This window comes from Euprymna scolopes, chromosome 11, assembly GCF_053919585.1.
Source record: "Euprymna scolopes isolate OS-2025 chromosome 11, ASM5391958v1, whole genome shotgun sequence".
Taxonomy (NCBI): domain Eukaryota; kingdom Metazoa; phylum Mollusca; class Cephalopoda; order Sepiida; family Sepiolidae; genus Euprymna; species Euprymna scolopes.
Window position 1 is genome coordinate 82,142,527 of NC_136492.1, and position 17,024 is coordinate 82,159,550.

General features: G+C 33.1%; 1 pseudogene; it reads left to right on the plus strand.

Annotated features, from left to right (window-relative positions):
- Positions 1-15,262, plus strand: part of LOC145288176 (cytochrome c oxidase subunit 3 pseudogene) — a 107,776-nt pseudogene extending 92,514 nt beyond the window's left edge.
- The last annotated feature ends 1,762 nt before the right edge of the window (positions 15,263-17,024 follow it).

Below are 17,024 nucleotides of genomic sequence, written 5' to 3' on the forward strand. Positions count from 1 at the left end.
CGCATTCACGGTTTCGAGCCTGCCTTCCTACCTAGTACCACTTTTTTTTGCTCAACACACACCTCCAAACACCCGGAAAATACCGGGCACCCATGCTAGTTTTCTATGTAGGATACTAATAAAATTACCAGCAAATTATGCTCAGATTTGAGATGAATGTTTCAAAAGGCCATTTTGATATTTTGATATTCGTAATTAATAACGTACATGCTCGTCACGAACTTCTTTATAGTTGTCGATAACAATCGATGTCTCCTCTATTCCTTGTGTTCCTCTCTCCTTTTTATACAGTCTTTCCTCCACATTCCATATTTCGCTGTCTTTTTTCTGTATGTTTTCAAAGGACAACATTGACAAAACTATTCATACAAGTGCATATAAAACTAATCCATCATAAACAAGCAAAACGACAACAGTGTTGAAACTAGATAAATAATAGCTAGACAAATCAAGATTGTGAATTAAATATATATAGGGGTACAAAACTTTATTAAGGCAATCATGAAGGAAAGACGTATTCTTTCCTAATTGATTTTATATTAAAAAAAAAGACCGAGGAGAAAAGGAAAATCGATAGCGATAAAAAAAAATAAAAGTAGGGAAATAGAAAAAAAAATCAAAACGAGTCAATTGACATGTTTTGCCTTCACTCATTAAACTTGGAATCGAGGGATTTATTCTTTGGTAATTTGTTTTTCTTAATGATAAAATCTAAAAAAAAAAAAGAGACGGGGGCAAGAGCAATCGTATGGAGATAAATTTTAGAGGCTAATCACGTTCAAACCTTACAAGCAGTCCATTTGTTTACAAAGGGAAGGCTTCCTAAGGCGAGCGTGAACAGTCTCACAGACTTTTGGATGATGTACGAAGTGAGCTCGACTCAATACGGAGAAAGAGTCGATGCTGAAGTTCGTTGCACAATCCCGGTATTTAATAAAGTGTTCCGTTATAGCGGATCCATATCTGTTGTTTACAGCGTCGGTAGGTAGGAATGCTCCATTCCTGATTTTGCTCGTTACATGTTGTTGTATGCGACTTATTTATTTTAAAGACGTTCGACCTACGTAGTCGGCACCGCAACCACATTTAAATGCATAAATGGCATTACTAATATGATGAGGGGGTAGAACATCTTTTTTATTGGAAGCCATTAATGGTTTTGTATTATACACAACACAAACATTTGAAGCAAAATAACGTCCTTCAACAGTTGAATTAATTTGTTTGGTGAATTTTTCACTTACTTTCCCCAACCACGGCAATTGAATATAAACCGGACATTTATCCACCATATTGGGGTTTGCTCGTAAAAAAAACTGCTCTTTTCCCTTTAATGGTGGTTTCAATTACATCTAAAGGATACCCATTATTCGACAAAGCATCGGTAATTGTATTTAATTCATCATCCAATTTTTCTGGCGAGCAGACCATTAGGGCACGATGTGTTAATGTCCAAATTAAATTATATTTGCGCTTGTTAGGGCAGAATGAATCCCAGCGTGTATACATCCCAGTGAATGTTCGTTAGCGATAAATCGGTGTAAGGTAACTATATGGAGTTTTCGTTACCAAAACATCGAGAAACGCCAGGGCAGAATTATCTTCGCTTTCATACATATGCTTTAACGCTGGATGCATATTGTTTAGTAACGCGAAAATTCGTTTACCTCCAAATTACTATCAAATAGACAAAACATGTCATCTACGTATCTAAAATAGACTAATGGTTTTATGGGTGGAGACATTAATTTTTCCTCATGGAATCCTACAAAAATGTTGGCTAATGTGGGTACCAATACGGAGCCCATCGACACACCATCAATTTGCTTGTACATAGCATCATTAAACCTAAATTCAACGGATGTAACAGCACATTTAATTAGTTCAACAACTACGATTCAGGAACGGAAGGTTTTGGACTTTGGTTGCGATATAAAAGGCAACACAAATATCTATCGTTTCTAAAATTGGGACGCAAATAAATAAATTGCTGATATCATACGAACACATAAATTTATTTGTACTCGTTGATTTTTTCATGTAGTCAGCGAAATGAAATTAATCTTCCAGACGGTATTTACTATAATAATTTGATACTGGCTGAAGAATATTGAAGATCTATTTTCCAACCTTCTGTTGTGAGGACCCTACCATAGATAAAATGAGTCTTAAGGGAATATCCGCTTTGTGTGTTTTGGGTAGGCCATATAATCTTGGGCGAATAGAGATCGAGGGTCTAATCTCACTAGCTACCTCAGAAGAAAGTAAACCACTTTTTACCCATTTAACTATTTTTTCTGGAATTTAGATTCCAGAGTACTCGTGGACTCATGGGCGTGAACAGGGTTAATTTAACAAATTTGTCACTATCGCTTAATATTAGTGACATTTTCCTGACGTATTCCTCATGATTTATTATGACTACCCCACAAGTTACCACCTACATTTGCGTTGGTAAAGCAGTCATATTTCTTCTTTATTAGATGTTTTAATTTACCATCAAATTGAAGCTGTAATTTTTTACAGCTTCGTTTTTTTGATAATAATAAGATATCGTAGGAAACGAACTTTATGGCACAAAGATAATATGCCCACTATTTCCCGCCATAATTGCATGCATCTACTCCTGAATCCTTCCAGATTAAATGCTAATTTATCCGAATGATTAAGAATAAACGCTTTTTCAATCGTATGCCCAGGATGTAATCTTGCTTTTTTATCTTAGATAAAATAAACGGGGGACATGCATTATTATTTACGCAAGAACGTAAGAATGTTTTAGTTCTTGCGTTGATCTTATTTTAATTTTAATTAAAATGATTGTGTTTAATTTTAATTAAACTTAGAATGTACCCTCTCCCTATAATCAGTTTTCTTAATACTACAATTAATTACCATTTATCGCTTATCTATCAAATTGAGAGTTTTAAAAAAAATATTCACTTCAATTAATTTTTAAGTATTACTATAAATAAATAAAAACTATACAAATTCTAATATATATATATATATATATATATATATATATATATATATATATAGTACATACTACGAATTTTAAACAAGTTTATAAGACATATCCCGAGGTTTTCCATTATTAAAATCTCCTTGCTTAATGGCGCCGTGTATATTATTCACTCTAAACATCCCTTTAACATATAATTTCAAGTATCCAGTTATCCTGAGATAAAAAAAACAAATCAATTAAGACGGTTTTAATTTAAATCTGAATTCTCTCTCTCAAAATAATTCAAACCCTCCCAATAGCCCCACATACAACCACCAACCAATACAATAAATACTTTTATTAATAAATGAATACTTATGTTTATGTTTATAATTATATTTTAAGTAAGAAATATTTAATTATTTTTAATTCATAAAAATTATATTTATATACTGATTTACTACTTATCCCCCTTCCAAAAAACAACCTTTTCTTCTTTTTTAACACAAAAGTTATGTCAATTTTATCAAATAAAATCCCTCTCGCTATTCTCAATTTTCTTTATATAATTGAATACATATATATATATATATATATATATATATATATGTATATATATATATGACTCAAATATATATATGTATGTATGTATATATATACATATGACTCGAATATATATATATATATACATATATATACATATATCTATATTTTTATAAAGTAATAGGGTTCGTGTGTTTCTGTCTGTGTGTACAGCTCTCCATCATCAACGAAATATAAAGGAGGTAAGAGGGTAGATCTCTCCTGGTAGAGAAACATTAGAACCCATTTTAGGATGTTTCTGTTATAGGAGACATAAGAATATATGCCTAATTTCTTTATATACTAGTCTACAAACCACCCCCATATCGAATGACTTATGCTCATTTGCATATCACATTATATTAAATCTCTATAACTAATTACCTCGACCTTATTACATATTGGAAATATTCTAATCATTTCAACTGTACTATTTACAAAATCTATTTAACATTTAATTATTTAATATATTTTCATTTAATTTTATATTCGATTTATTTCACTTTACGTATATTATCTGAAAGGTTTACTGTTTGTACAATCGGAGATTTACGTCATTACATGTTGTCGGTAATAGATATTTTTCTTTTTATTGGATTTTTTTTCCACTTATTTTTATTATTAAATTTACCTTTTGTTTATAATTTTAACTTCTGGTGCTTACGCATTAACACTTTTTTTTAACCTATTTTCAAAAATAAACAATAATTTTTATTTATTTTAAGCATAACTTTATTAATACTTTTTTTTTTATCTAAACTTGAAATTTCACAATATTTATTTAAATTCCCACCCCCCTCCTCACTCTACGATTGCCTTTCGAAATAATAACGTATTCTTTCCGCACGCTACCAAACCTACAGACATATCTACGTTTGCTCTATCAACTGCTGGATTTTAAGTTAATACAACATTAAAAAATTGAAATTAATATTAAAAAAGGTTTGTGAACAATATTTCTTTCAAAATTATTTTTTATATCACTGTTCTGTTTATATTCCTATAAATTTATATTGTGAAAATTTACCACTTACCAATAATATAGACGAATTTAGGAAAACTCGCCCCGGAAAAACTCGTCTCGGGAAAACTCGTCTCCGGAAAACTCGTCTCCGGAAAACTCGTCCCCTTTCGCTAGGTAGGAAAACTGGTCCCTTATTGAATAAATATCGATCGTTCTTGAAGGAGATATTGCTTTTTAAAATAGACAACCCCCCCCATAATATTTTTAAAAAAATATTTTTATTTGTTTAATGTTTTTTGTTTTTTTTTTTTTTTTTTAAATAAAATCGATTGCCCGTTTTCTACCTAACTGGCTAAGTTCTTAGTGGTTTCACTTATTTTAAAGCGTTTAATATGTTCATACAAAGTTAATTACAATTTTTTTGTTTCTTATTTTAACGATGTTTTTTGGAGTCATAAAAACAATAATAAAAAACAAAACCAAAAAATTAAAAACTGGGAGCGTTACTTTTTTGTTTTGGTTTTTTAATTATGATAGTTTTTTGTTGTTATGTTTTTGTTTTCTCTCATACCAAATGCACTCATGCGTTATTTAAAATTATAATTTTATCCATTATCAACATTTATTGTCGTCCTGTCAAATTTTGCAAAGATTAACTAATAAATTAAAAGCGAAATATTTTTTTGGCGCGATAGATGCCATGTGCTTACAATCTATCGTTAACTAATTTTTAATTTTTTAAATTTTTACTTCAAAATTCTAAAATCAATCATTCAGAGAAAAAGTAATCACTAGATAAATTTATTAATCAATTTTATTGAAAACTCCGCTATCGTTTATCAAGAATCTTTTTAATTTCATTTTTGTTGGTTGTTTTTCGGAGGGAGATATAGTTTTAACCCCCCCCTCTCTAAATTATATTTTAAAAAATATTGAAATTTGGGTTTGTATTACTGTACACATAGATTCGAAAAAGTAGTTAAAAAACAAATATATAACAAATAAATGTTATCAAAGGCAAGATAAGTTGGGTTACCCGATAAGTTACTTTTCTACCAAACTGGATATAATTCTCGTGTTTTTATTCAATTTAACATGTTTATTCAGCTCGAAAAACATGCAGTGTTTACCGATGTATTGGAAAATTCAAAATGGCGGCCGACTCTCTCTTAAACACGGTAAGTTCGGGAAAAGGTGTTATAAATAATAAACTAGACAAAATACTGTTAGAAATTTGCTCAATATATGTTACCGTGACATAACTTGACATATATTCGGTGGTTTTTTTAATGGTATTTTGTCTTGTTTATTATTTATAACACCTTTTCCCGAACTTACCGTGTTAAATAGAGAGAGTCGGCCGCCATTTTGAATTTTCCAATACATCGGTAAACACTGTATGCTTTTTGAGCTGAATAAACATGTTAAATTAAATAAAAACACGAAAATTATATCCAGTTTGGTAGAAAAGTAATTTATCTTGCTTTTGATAACATTTATTTGTTATATATTTGTTTTTTTGACAACTTTTTCGAATCTATGTGTACAGTAATACAAACCCGAACGAGAAATAATGTCCGGTAAATCACATCTTAGGGGTCTTGATAATCGCTAAAAAATAGAAAATTAAAGAAATTACTGAGGGAGATTTAGTTTTAAATAGAAAATAATAAATTTTAATATTTTTTTAAATATAATTTAGAGAGAGGGAGAGAGAGTGGGGGGGGTTAAAACTATATCTCCCTCCGAAAAACAACCAACAAAAATGAAATTAAAAAGATTCTTGATAAACGATAGCGGAGTTTTCAATAAAATTGATTAATAAATTTATCTAGTGATTACTTTTTTTCTGAATGATTGATTTTAGAATTTTGAAGTAAAAATTTAAAAAATTAAAAATTAGTTAACGATAGATTGTAAGCACATGGCATCTATCGCGCCAAAAAAATATTTCGCTTTTAATTTATTAGTTAATTTTTGCAAAATTTGACAGGACGACAATAAATGTTGATAATGGATAAAAATATAATTTTAAATAACGCATGAGTGCATTTGGTATGAGAGAAAACAAAAACATAACAACAAAAAACTATCATAATTAAAAACCAAAACAAAAAAGTAACGAAAAATCGAATCGCTCCCTGTTTTTTAATTTTTTGGTTTTGTTTTTAATTATTGTTTTTATGACTCGAAAAAACATCGTTAAAATAAGAACAAAAAAAATTTGTAATCAACTTTGTATGAACATAATAAACGCTTTAATATAAGTGAAACCACTAAGAACTTAGCCAGTTAGGTAGAAAACGGACACTTAGAAAATCGATTTTATTAAAAAAAAAAAAAAAAAAAGAAAACATTAAACAAGTAAAAATATTTTTAAAAAATATTAGGGGGGGGGCTATAGTCTATTTTAAAAAATAATATCTCCTTCAAGAATGATCATAAAATGTGTTTTCAATCGGTATTTATTCAATAAGGGACCAGTTTTCCTACCTAGCGAAAGGGGACGAGTTTTCCGGAGACGAGTTTTCCCGAGACGAGTTTTCCCGGGACGAGTTTTCCGGCCACCAATATAGACAGTTCAGTTCCTTCGGTATTTGTGGTACCGTTCTGAAATATTAACGTTACTATTTTGAAAGCCATGAAGGCAAAGATGTTTTGTAACTTATTTTGTGCTTCCAACTAACAATTAAAAAAAAAAAATTATATCGTGAAACTTCAATTTTAGCTAAAAAAATGGTAATGTTTAAAATAAATAAAAATTGTTAACTCTTGAAAATAGTTTAAAATTTCAAATAGTTTTCATATTTTTTATTTAGATGATCTGCTTATTTACAAAATATCGTGAAACCTTAATTTAACCTAAAAAAATATTAAAAACATCATATTACAAGAATTACGCCCCCCTCCCCCAATCTTTTTTTTACAAGGTTTCGGAATAATCGCCGACAACGAATCTGATATTCAAATACTTCGCAACTGAATACTTTCGTAGATATTATTATTTTCCCAGTACAAAAGTTGGATAAAATTTTACTTTAATGCCCATATGACAGCTTGGTTCTTACAGTGCATAATTATCAATTTCTTCTACTTCTAAAACAATTTTTTGGTGAGGAAAGCTTTATGTTTTGGGATTGTATTGAAAATGTAATGGAAATTTCAATTTCGTTCCGTTTTAATCTTTTATATTTTACTTGCCAATATAATTGAAAGAATACAATTCAACTATCGTAATTTTATATAAATAAACAAAAACAAATATTTTAAAATAAAACTTTATTAAAAAAGAAATAATTTTATTTTTAAATGAAAAAAATCAATTTAGTAAAATAATTGTATTAAACATCCCAACCTCCCCATGTTAAGTATGGCTTTCTAAATAAACACCCCCAGCCTTGTCAGCAAACCTGTAAACCTATAAAAGTTAACATTTCGAATGTGAACAGTGATTTTTCGATTTTGTTAGCGCTTGCCGCAATTAAAGACAATTAAAACGGAACTAACTTTATTTCCATTCTATTTTTTAAACAACCCCCAAAACATAACGCTCTCTTCCAGTTATAGCCAATTTTTTTTTAATTAAATAAAACAGTTCAAAATAAACAGATAAGCGCATTTTCTTTAACATTTTTCTTACAACCAACGTTGTCATTTAACCAACTGCAGGATACCGTTACTTTTTTGGGGTTGTTTTGAAAATGGCACGGAGATTATAATTTCGTTCCAATTTAATCTTTCTGGTCGAGCCTATTTCGAAAGCCTGTCTTATCATAGATTTGAACTACAAATAATTTATTACATTTTGATTATTACTATCTTAAGACTTAAAGCTTATATTTATTTCATTTTTCTATTTATATATTGAATTAGTTATTTCCAGTCTTATTTAAACGTAGTGCTTTCTTTAAACCGGATTAACCTTTTATAAAAATATGAGTTTAACGTAAAGAACACGAACAAGGTTTTATTCAACTGAATTTCTTCCAGTTTACTAACAAAATATATAAATTTAAAAGAGATATAAATAATAAAATAAAAAGGTTATGTAATTTAAAAGAAATACACGTACTCACAAAAGCAGAATTTTTTTTACACATTTTTTTCTTTAAAACCATAACAATGAGACTAACAATTACCTAGATCTTAGTAATTATTTGTTTTAATAGAACTGTTTTAATTGTACTGTTTACATATTAACATACATTATATATACATGTTAACCTAAGTTGGTATTACATTTATTTTACATTTACTTTTTTTTTTTTTAATTATTACTTTTAGACTGTGACGTTTACACCCGGACGTAATGAGTCACAAGTAGGTCGCTTTTATTCATTTTTGCTACAATATAATTGTTTATAATTGTACTATTCAGAAATATTATTTATAGTTCGTCCATTTCAGTTAGTATACATTTCCTTTACGCTTAATTAATTTACAATCATTAATATCGTTAAACAATTCCGTTTAAAACCGAAATTATGCCACCCAAACGAAGTAGAAACGAAAGTGAGGAAGAAAGAATGGAAAGATTGGAAGCTAATAGACTAAGAGTTGCTGCAATTCGCTCCAATGAAAACAATTCAGATAGAGAAAGACGTCTAGAACTTAACAGGATACGTCAAAGAGAAAGGAGAGCAAAACTGTCAGATTTGGAAAGAGAAACCCAACGTGAAGCTGACAGAACTAGACATGCTGTAAGGCGGTTAAATTCATCACAAGATGAAATTCAAGAAAGGCAAAGATATGCACTGGAAAGAGAAGCAATATTACGATCGAATGAATTATATGAGGTAAGTAGACGTACACAAGGTCAGTTGAGAGTGGCTCAACGACATCAGAATGAATCGGAAACCCAACGAAGCTTTCGCCTATACCAAGGGCAACAACGAGAGGCTGCATGGAGAGAGAGTATGACTTTGCCCCAGCAATTGACAGAAAACGAGGCAGCTAGACAACGAATGACTGCTTTGAGACACCATGAAATAGAACACTGCAATAGAAAAGGATTGCTCTACAACAAAAATACTCTCTCACTACAGCTGATATAGGAAAAATGGACAAAGTATGTCAACATTGCTCAGCTGTAAAATTTAAAGGAGAAACCCCTGGTTGTTGTTGTTCTTCTGGCAAAGTTGTGCTTGATAGCTTTCCACCACTGCCTCAGTTGCTTCAAGATTTGCTCTCCGGCAATGGTCCCATCTCTAAAGATTTTCTGCAAAATCTACGCAGTTATAACAATTGTTTTGCAATGACATCATTTGGTCACAAAATTGCGGCAGTACATGGGTGGAATCCTTCTTTTAGAATTCGAGGCCAGGTTTGCAACCAGATTGGGAGTCTTTTACCACCTGAAGATGAAACAGCAAAGTTTATTCAAGTCTACTTCTTGGATAGTCTGGAAGAGGAACTACATAATCGGGGACGTGACAGTAGACTCAATAGAGACATTCTCCAAAGTCTGACTGAATTTTTACATGAGAACAACAGCTTTATTTGTCAGCTGAAAACAACAAAGGAGAGGATTGAAGAAGAACACTTGGTAGAACATAAAGTTGTCATAAGGGAAGACCGAAGGCCGCAAGAAGAGCATCCACGGCGATTCAATGCTCCAACAACAACGTATGAGATTGGAATATTAATGGAGAATGAACCAACAGCTAACCGGGATATTGTCTTGCGTTTTAGAAATGATACATTAAAATGGATCTCCGAACTACATCCCCTCTACGATACTTTAATGTACCCGTTAATGTACCCCTATGGTTCTCCATCTTACAACATCTACATGAAGGCATCCAATGGGCGAAAAGTTACCCAACAGCAATTTTATTCGTACCATTTAATGACTCGGCCTGGAAACTATTTTCTCTGGTACCGAAGGCTATTTCAACAATGGCTGGTGGATGTGTACTGCAAGATTGAAACAGAACGTTTACAGTTCCTGAGGCGTGAGCAACAGACCCTGAGAGCTGACGATTATAGCAACTTGAGAGATTCAATTCTTAGGGAGGATGGGAATCCAGAACAGTTTGGTCAACGAGTTGTACTTCCGGCAACTTATACAGGAGGCCCTCGATACATGTTTGAGCGTCAAAGTGATGCCATGGCATATGTTCGGCGAATGGGCCGAGCCGACCTCTTCATCATGTTCACAACAAATCCAAAGTGGACAGAAATTACAGAAAATTGTCTTCAAGGGCAAGACCCTCAGGATCGTCCAGATATTGTTGCCAGGGTTTTCAGGCAGAAGCTAAAAAAGTTACTTGAATTTATTAAAAAGGGAGGATTTGGCAGGTTGAGGGCTTTCCTGTACAGTATTGAATATCAAAAAAGAGGACTGCCGCATGCACACATCCTCACCTGGCAGGACCCAGAGGACAAACTTCTACCAGAAAAAATGGATCTCTGCATATCTGCAGAGATCCCTGACAAAGAGGAAGATCCTGATCTTCATGCTAAAGTGATGGCACATATGGTGCATGGACCTTGTGGACCATTTAATCCAAATTGTCCATGTATGATTGACAACAAATGTTCCAAAAAATACCCAAAAGAAGTTCTTCAGTGTACCAAGCAAGGCCAAGACTCTTACCCCAAGTACAGGCGAAGAAAACCAGAAGATGGAGGCTAGACTGGTACAATAAGGATGAAGAGAAATGGTCGGTATGTTAATCAAGAAATAACAAACCAGTGGATTGTTCCGTACAACAAGGTCCTCCTTCAGCAGTTCAACGCTCACATTAACGTAGAAATTTGCAGCTCGATCCAAAGCATCAAATATGTCCTCAAATACGTGAATAAAGGATGTGATCAAGCAGTGTTTGAACTACAAAGAACTGATGAAGCAGCTAACCAACAAGGCCAAGTACAAAGTCACATTGTGGATGAGATCCAGCAGTTCCAGAATGCAAGGTATGTCGGCAGTTCAGAGGCGGCCTGGAGGATATTGGAACATCCCATCCATGAACATTTCCCCCCAATTGTACAACTTTCTGTTCATCTTGAAAATGGGCAGCATGTCATGTTCTCAGCTGATACTGCTCTGGAACGAGCCCAAGGTCCACCGCCTGCCACAACTTTGACAGCATTTTTTCAACTCTGCCATGAGGATGACTTTGCAAGGGGTCTCAAATACGTAGAAGTCCCTGAGTTTTACACTTGGAACAAATCGACAAAGAAATGGATGAGAAGAATGCGTGGGGTACAAGTTGAAGGTACTGAAAATGATGATGTATGGAAGGCACCATGCATTGGGAGAATCTACACGATTAGTCCAAAAGCAGGGGAGTGTTATTTCTTACGCCTGTTGCTCAATGAGGTTGCTGGTCCAACTTCATTTCAAAATTTGCGAGCATACAATGTTCAGGTGTTTGAAACATACAGAGCAGCGTGCCTTGCTCGAGGCCTTCTAGAAAATGACCATCACTTGCATCAAGCAGTAGGAGAGGCAAGTGCCACTCAATCACCTTCAAATTTGCGAAGCCTATTTGTGATAATTTTAACAGCCTGTGAGCCAAGAAATCCTCTTGAGATCTGGATGGCTTTTCGTGATGTAATATCTGAAGACATTCTTCACAGATACAGGCAAGAAGTTAACAATTCAGAAGCAGATTTTAATGAGGACATCTACAATAAGACTCTTTGTCTAATTGAAGAAAAAGTTCTCCTTATGTGCGGTCAACCATTGGCAAGCTATGGATTACCTGCACCAATGCAAGGGAGAGATGAAAGACTCGCGAGAGAGTATCAACGTGAAGTTACTTATAATCTTGAAGAACTTCCCTACAAGCAGAAAATATGCAAGAAAAACTGACCGATTCTCAAAGAGAAGTTTACAATTCATTCATGGCAATGTTGGAAGCACAAGGTGAAATGAACAAAAACATGATGTTTCTTGATGCTCCAGGTGGTACGGGCAAGACTTTTGTAATCAATTTGATCCTTGCAAAGATTAGATCCATGAGAAAGATTGTGCTTGCAACAGCATTCAGTGGCATTGCTGCTACTCTACTACAAGGTGGCCGCACTCTTCACAGCACTTGTAAAGTACCCTTGGATACTCATCGAATGGATCAGCCAGTTTGCAAAATTACTGGTAACTCAGCCTTGGCAAATGTAATTAGAGACACCTCTGCAATCATTGTAGACGAAGCCCCAATGACGCACAAGAGTGCTTATGAAGCAATTGACCGAACACTGCAAGACATCACAGGAAACAAGAATCCCATGGGTGGCATTCCAACCTTATTTTGCGGTGATTTCCGTCAAATCCTCCCAGTGGTTAAAAATGGCACAAGGGCTAACATTGTCAATGCAAGTTTGAAACAATCCTATCTCTGGAGGCACGTTATAGTGAAGAGACTGACTACTAATATGAGAGCCTATATCTCTGATAACACAGCTGCAGCAGACTTCTCAAAATTGCTTCTCCAAATCGGTAATGGTCAGTTTCCTATCACTTCTTCACCTGACACAATTAAGATTCCAACTGCGCTTGGTAAATGTGTCGGTAATCAGAAGCAACTGAAAGACAAAGTGTACCCAGACCTGCAAAACAATGGAAAATCACCGGATTGGCTTGCTGAGAGGGCTATTATTTCGCCATTAAACAGCAATGTGAATCATTTGAACAATTCAATAATGGATGAATTTCCAGGAGACACAAAGCAATACAAGTCAGTTGATTCAGCTACTAATGAATATGAAGCTGTTCACTACCCTGTGGAGTTTTTAAACTCTTTGGAGATATCTGGAATGCCTCCACACATTTTAAATCTCAAAATTGGATCGCCAATCATGATTCTTCGATCCTTGGAACCGCCAAAAATAACAAACGGAACCAGATGTGTTATCACCAGATTGCACACCAATGTACTTGAGGCCACCATTTCCTGTGGTCCCTACAAAGGCGAAACCGTTCTACTGCCAAGGATCCCCTTAGTTCCATCGGACTCAGTACTTCCATTTAAATTCCGGAGACTCCAATTTCCTGTGAAGGTGTGGTTTGCAATGAGCATAAACAAAAGTCAAGATTAGACATTTAACACCATTGGCGTAGACTTGACATCAGACTGCTTCAGTCACGGTATGTTCTACGTCTCCATCAGCCGGACAGGAAGTTCAGAAAAACTCTACATTCTGGCTCCAAATCAAAGCAGCAGAAATGTAGTTTACCCTGAGGCTCTTTAGTGAAAAGTTCGAGAAATGGATATAAGGAAAAACTGACATGATCTGATTGTGGTAAGTTTTTAGTATTGAATGTGCAAGATAAAATTTAAGCAAGAGTTGAAAATGACTTCAATGAAAAATTTACTATGTAACATCAAGTAACCTTCCTTTTTGATGAAAATGTTTTGTAAAGTTCCTGATTGAATTTCAGTCACTACAAGAGGTAGTTAAAATGTATGCAATCGTTGCTCTTACAACATCAACTTACTGGAAAGGTGCCCACAGATTTTGGTACCCGAGTGCGCAACAAAGCTCCGTGCGAAGCACGGGTATCTTTGCTAGTATATATATATAGTAATTTATAAAATATATATGACGATTTAGCTACACTGAATATTCTCCGTTTCAACCACTATAGGATTCGTCAGGCTTATGCTCGAATTCTGTGGTTGTTTCTTGTTTTTATATATGTTGAGGATTTTTAGTTAGCCAATCAACTTTCTAGTATCCACCACGCTCCTTCCTATCAGTCAATGGGCATGCATTTTATCGAACAAAGGATCTGTTTTAGAACTAGATTAGTGGTTTAAGGTAGACGTTTTCCTCCCTTTTATTGATATGATGGATTAAACGCATAATATTCAGTGTAGCTTAATCGCCATATATATTTTATAAATTACTTACTAGCTCTACCTACGTATTGAGCACCTTTGAAGTAAATACTTAAAGTTTACGAATAAATCTATACTTTCATATATTTAATTTATGTGAGTAAATGAAGTAGTTATATATATATATATATATATATATATATATATATATATATATATGTGTGACTCGAAATCCTTTTAACCTTGTAGAATTTAGTCCTTGACCTTTAACAGGATCATTAGGAGCCATATTCCTAACTGTCGGATTAACATCATGATTTCACAACCAAAAGATATACACTATATATATTGGCTTAATTTTAATTCTAATAACAATATACCAATGATGACGAGATATTATCCGAGAAAGAAGTTTTCAAGAATTTAACACAATAAAAGTATCACTAGGCATACGAATAGGTATAATTTTATTTATTACATCAGAAGTTTTTTTTTCGCATTTCTTTGCATATTTCCATAGAAGGTTAACCCCAACACACAGAAATCGGAGCCTGTTGACCACCTATTTATGTAAATCCTTTAAACCCATTCCAAGTACCTTTATTAAATACAGCAATTCTATTAGCCTCAGATGTTAGAGTAACATAAGCCCACCACTCTTCAATATCTGGTAATTATAAAGATTCTATTCAAGCCATAATTCTTACTGTTACTTTAGGAATATATTTTACTATTTTACAAGAAGAAGAATACATAGAAGCTTCTTTTTCTATTTCACACAGTGTTTACGGCTCTGCTTTTTTTGTGTCCACAGGATTCCACGGTCTACATGTAATCATTGGATCATTATTCTTAGTTGCATGTCTAATACGTATTATTTACCACCATTCTACAACTGATTATCCTTTTGGTTTCGAAGCAGCAGCATGATATTGACACTTTGTTGATGTAGTATTGCTAATTTTATATACCTGCATCTTCTGATGAGGATCTTAAAAATTTAAATAGGTAGTTTGCTTTATATAGAAGATATGATTTGCATTCATAAAGAAATATATCTCTTTTATGCCATAACATTGAAAAGCCAAATAGAGGCATTTAACTGTTAATTTTTTTCTATTCCCCTACTTGTATTTTTTTAGTCGCTATCCATTTACCTTTTCTCCTCGGTCTTTTTTTTATATAAAATAAATTCCGAAGGGATATTCTTCCATTCATTATTGCCTTAATATATATATATATATATATATATATATATATATATATATATATATGCTAGCAAAAGTACCCGTCTTTGACTGGGTTCAAAAACATCCTACAGAAAATGGACTCTGATTTATGAAAGTATGATAGGTTATGAAAAGGAAGGGTTGTAAACAGATAACTTCAAATTTGGGGGTATCAAAACAAAAGCAAAATATGATGAAAGTAAAAATAAAATAGATAAACCCCATAATTTATTATACCATAACTTTTCACACTAAAACACTTATCACAATATTCTGTGGATCTATATTAAAAAACGTTGTTAAACTTTGTGACATATTTCCATTCTATGGATGTCAGGCGCGAACGAACACCCCCGTCATTTTACTATACTACATTTCTTCAAACTGAAACATAATTATCAAAGTATACTTACGCAGATAGATATGAAAAGGCGTTATTAAAGTTTGTGCCTATTTCCATTCTATGGAAGCCAGGCGCGAACTCAAACCCAACAATTTCATTATACCAACCAAAGAAATATAATGTTTGCCATGCGGCTAATAATTTAGTTAGTATTTTTTTAAGATTCAACTCTCTTTGACAAAATCACGCCTCCTGATTCAGAAAATAAACCTTGAGGCTATTTGCGTCTTACCTCATACGGCTAGCTATAAGATTACCTTTTTGTTACTTGCTTTTTGGATTGTATTGACATTCAAGTTTAAATATACTGTAAATCGACATCCCGTTTATCTCTCCTAACCATGGTCTTAAATAATAGCCACTTACGTCCAAGAATAGCCGATCAAGACAAGTAATATAAACAATCGGCCTCCATCTTAAAAAATCAGAAGTATAATTAAATATATTTGGATCTTCTGCATTTACTAACCCGAGTTTTTCATTAAGTTGGCTCGGAATCGCTCGGCATCTGACGGAAACAACTGGAAAAGCTCAGCGGAGCATTTCTGAATTCTTTATTGAACACGTTGTCTGTTTTTAGCAAAAATGAATCTACGAAAGTTAGAGTTGTAAATTAGAAGAAAAATAATTAATCAACAGGTTAGGGTTAAGTTTGAGGATTAAGTTTTTAGGTTGGGCTTAGGATTAGGGTTGGGTTTGGTTAGATACATAGTTGAAATTTGTTTATTGTATTTCTATGTTTTTCTCGTGTATGCTTAAAAGATTCACTTAGTGGTTTAACTTTTCGCGATCATCCGCTTCCAGTTATTCCCGCCAGCCCCGGAGCACACTCGAGAATCTTTGTTAGCATAAAATTCATAAGTACCATCTATTTAAATTATGCAAAAATATAGGCATAATCGCAAACCTTTACTCTAAAATGTTAACTCAACTTCTATTTAATTATAGATTCATTTCATTTCAAATTTAGTGCATTAAGAAATAAAATTCTGATTTAATAAGTTTTTTTTTTTTTTTTTACAAAGGCATCACCACATTATCAAGGCCCAGAGGCCACTCAAGGATAAGGGTTAAAGAGTGTACAGTAGAAGTTGGTCAATATAGTAATCATTAG